Source organism: Pseudopodoces humilis, chromosome 6 (genome assembly GCF_049639895.1).
Source record: "Pseudopodoces humilis isolate 2021_Gansu_Grassland_sample_001 chromosome 6, ASM4963989v1, whole genome shotgun sequence".
Lineage (NCBI taxonomy): Eukaryota > Metazoa > Chordata > Aves > Passeriformes > Paridae > Pseudopodoces > Pseudopodoces humilis.
The window spans coordinates 7,866,379-7,870,522 of NC_142205.1; the positions used below are offsets into that span (position 1 = coordinate 7,866,379).

General features: G+C 45.8%; 1 long non-coding RNA gene across 1 annotated transcript; it reads left to right on the forward strand.

Moving 5' to 3' along the window:
* Nucleotides 1-967: 967 nt before the first annotated feature.
* Nucleotides 968-3,854, forward strand: LOC148184100 (uncharacterized). The gene is made up of 3 exons (XR_015772640.1): nucleotides 968-1,026; nucleotides 1,697-1,760; nucleotides 3,684-3,854. It is a non-coding gene; the product is annotated as an uncharacterized LOC148184100 (long non-coding RNA).
* The last annotated feature ends 290 nt before the right edge of the window (nucleotides 3,855-4,144 follow it).

The window sequence follows — 4,144 nt, forward strand, 5'->3', positions numbered from 1 at the left end:
GCTACTTTGTTGCTTCATTTTTTTTTTTAAAGCTTCTTTTTTTAAAAAAATTATTCTTGCTCTCATGTTTCATGCCATTCTTCTTGTGGGCAAGAACAGAGCAGGGACAATACCAGCACAGAGAAGACAGAAAGGTCCGAACAGCAGCTGGATACAAGTGAAAGCAGTAATCTTCAAAGCTGGCTTTTGTCCCTCGCAGCCCCTATGGTATGAGACAGTGATCTCACCGAGGGTCATGCTCCTGCTCCTTCCTCCTGCCTCTTCTCTCTCAGTTTTGGGTGTTGCTGGTAGAGGCTGCCCTGTTTAGAGACAAAACCCCAGGGCTGGCTGTCTCAGGGCACTTGAGCACAACACCTGGTGAAGCTCGCTGTGAAGCTCAGAGCATCCTGGACTGCGCGTCCCAAGGTGGTGACACCCCGGGGCCTTTCACCCAAGGATGGATTTGGCTGCCCAGAGAGGCCAAGCAGGCAGAAGCAGCTCCAGGTAGACAGCACTGCAGGTCTTGGGAGCCATGAGGGTTCTGGAAATGGCTTAAACACAATGACCACAGGCAGTTTGGATGGAATCCTGGTCTAGTGGAAGGTGGCAGGGAGTTGAAACAAGGTGATCTTTAAGGCCCTTACAACCCAAGCCATTCTACAGTTCTGAGATTGCAAACCAGCTAAAGTTGCTGCTCCTCAGCAACTTCTCAGGGATACCAGCAATCTCTGTAATAACCAATCTCACCAGCTGCATCACCTCCACTCCTGGGGAGTGCCTTACTTTGAGCTAGTGAGAAAGGCACCATCCCCACCAGGTGTGCTGGAGGATGGGCTACTGAAGAGGGGGATGAGGAGGCAACACCAATTTGGCACTCACATCCCCCAGAGTGAGAAAAAACCTCTCTGTAGTGGTTGCAGCAGAGGTTTTAAAGGTAGAGATATCTACTGTCCTTGTCCTGGACCAATGTAAAGTCCATTTCAGAGATACTCAGCTTCTCTTTCTCCCCATCCAGATGACAGCAGCATCCAGAGCTGATAATCAGAGGTACTGAAGGGTATTTCATATTTGTTTTAATCTGGGGTAGGTTTTTTCTTTTCAGTAACAGCAGGTAAACCAGAAATTAAAGTTTTTGGAAGATTAATTTGCTTGCAAATTCAGGGTGATCTCGGCTAATAGTTTCAGCCAGAGGGAAAAAAAAAAAAAAAAGGAAACAAAGAGAATAGAGTGGGAGGAGAATTCTGAAAAAATTTCAAAACACATTGTTTCAAAATCTTCTAAACAAAATGGGCTGGGTTTTTTTCTGAAATACAAAAATGTTTCATTTCGACATCTTCCCATTCGGGTCTCAAAACAGCCTTTTTGTTTTACAAACTAATATAAATCAAAAGAAAACAAAGTTGAATGAAAAGGTTAATAAATGCAATAAAACATTTGGGGTTTGGACTGAAGAAAATATTTGGTCTTGACCCTACAGGAATCTCTTCCTTTTTTTGCCTCAGTTTGCCAAGAAAATGCAAATAATTTGTTTTGGTTTGACCTGAAGCAATTTATTTATCATTCTTGGAACATGAAACACCATTGTTTACCTAGATCAACTCATCAGCTCCCTGGCACCCTTTTCTTGGGGGAATTAAGGAGATCAAGGAGATTAAGAGAGACCACACTGAGCTGCTGCCAGGAGAGTTGATGTGGGGTCTGGGCTTTTTGATCCCAGGAGGAGTGCTTAGGTGTTGCAGTACCCACAGTGCCCTCAGGAGAAGAAGCAGATGTGGGGAGAGGTAAGATTTTTTTTATTAGTCTAAAATAAAAGATTAATGAAAGATATTATCTGCATTCACAAGACACACCTTGCCTGGAAGATGAGGCACGGTCACTGCTAAAGCACAACTTTGTCCCAAAGGACACCATAACATCCTGACAGAGTAGATTTTAGGGGCTTTGGAAAGAAAATCAGGATGGACAGGTTTCACAACTTTCCCTCTGAGAAAAAAGCAAATCCTGTCCCTATCCATACGCTTGAAAGATATCAGACAGACAGGGAATGATGTGGGGGCTGGCCCCAGGCTGAGCTCTCACTGTGCCATGCCAGGGGCTCCTGCACAACATGTGATTGACTTTGGTTGCGTAATGCTGAGCTGTAAGACCTCATCAGCTGCTACTCATTACACAGGCACAGCCCTTCTTGAATAGAAACCATAGCAGAAAATAGATCTGGGGATGTAAAACCTGACATCTTGAATTCATAAACCGAGCGACAGCATTCTTGTTTAGAGTCTGAGGGTGGCCTGTTCTGAACTCGCCTTTTTTATACCAGATGAGTCTAACCTCAGAGCCAGGATGACTCCAGCTTGTATCATTAGCCTAAGGCAAAGAAAAGACCATGACTCAAGTCTTAGTGCTAGAGTCTCTACAAAGTGCTCAAGCAGGGGACACCGAGTCTGATCCTGCCATCTCAGCAGACCCACTGACTCCCTTGACAATCTCCTCAGTCCCAGCAACAGCAGGAACAAAGGGTGCCACTCCAGGCTGCAGTCAGACTGTCTTCTCATACACAATAACCTAATCAGGGAAAGAGGCAGAAAACTAGAAAGAGGTAGAAAACAAATGAAGAAATCACTCTCCTCCCTACCCCACTACCAAATAATTTTCACTTCCGAAAGCAGTGACCCAGAGCTCTGTCAAAGACAGGGACAAGATCAGCTGTTTTCATTAAGCAGTGGAGGGCCTGGAGGAAGGACTCATTGGCCTTTCAAGGTCTTCTACAATTTTTTGGTCTTCACAATTTTTTTTACAGTTCCACATACTTGTTTCATTAAAACGCGGGTTTGGGGAGATTGGGTCAAATCTCCTGTATGAGCCCAGGGAGGACATTTAACCTCTTCCTGCCTTTCCAGACCCATAATATGTATTGACAGACCCACAGTGCTGACTTTGGCTGGAATAGAGTTAATCTTCTTCAGAGAAGCTGCTGTGGGGCTGTGTTTTGGATCTGTGCTGGAAGCAGTGCTGATAACCCAGGGGTGTTTTTGTTATTGCTGAGCAGGACTCACACACAGCCAAGGGCTTTTCTGCTCCTCACCCCACCCCAGCAGCGAGGAGGCTGGGGGTGCACAAGGAGTTGGGAGGGGACACAGCTGGGGCAGCTGACCCCAAATGACCCAGGGATGTTCCATACCATATATATGGCATTATGCTCAGTACATAAAGCTGGGGGAAGGAGGAGGAAGGGGGGTTGTTTGGAGTGGTGGCGTTTGCCTTCCCAAGTCACCGCTAAGTGTGGTGGAGCCTGGCTGTCCTGGGGATGGCTGAACACCTGCCAGGGGAAGTGCTGAGTTATTCCTTGTTCTGCTTTACTTGTCTGGGGCTTTTGTTTTATCCATTAAAATGTCTTTATCTCAACCCACGACTTTTCTCCCTTCTTCTCTTCTGATTCTCCCCCCTACCCCACCAAGAGGTGAGAGAGCAGCTCTGTGGGGCTGAGTTGCTGGCTGGGGTTAAACCATGATATCTGTTCATGTTAGTGAGATTCTTAGTGGTGCTGGAGACATGAAGTATCCATGTGGTCAGAAGGTACGGACACTGGCAAGAGTAACCTGAGAAAGTATTCATTTGTCTCAAATAAACCCTATCTCTGTCCCTAACCCACCCAATCCAATCTTCTTCAATGCATCCACTGACAACACTGAGGTCTTCTCCTGCAGCTTCTTTTGCAGCTCCTCGGGCCCCCTCCGCACCATGGATCATCCTTTTGCTGATTCTTTTCAAGATGCCTTGCAGTGCAAGCCCCTTTCTCACCTATGCAGTGTGAGAGAAGAAATCAAATACAAGATAAAAACGCACCCTATGCATCAGCCTGACTTAAGCATGCTGTCACCAAGTCCTTTCTATTTATTCTTTGTCAGGTCTTTCTGCTTGCTCCATCCATTTATTTTCCTAATACTCTTACTCCCCTGCACCGTGGTTTCATGCTGGGTAGCCATCACTGCCAGCACAGTGCTGAAATAAGGCACTTATTGGCTGCAGCTCCAGGGATTTTAACCGGATATCTGCCTTTGTTTAAATTAAGTAAATCAGGATGTTTCCTAAACACCATAAGGACAGAAGTTTAGACTTCTACTGAATCAGCTTTTTGACCTAAAGCCAGCAATGCTTCAGTCAAGGA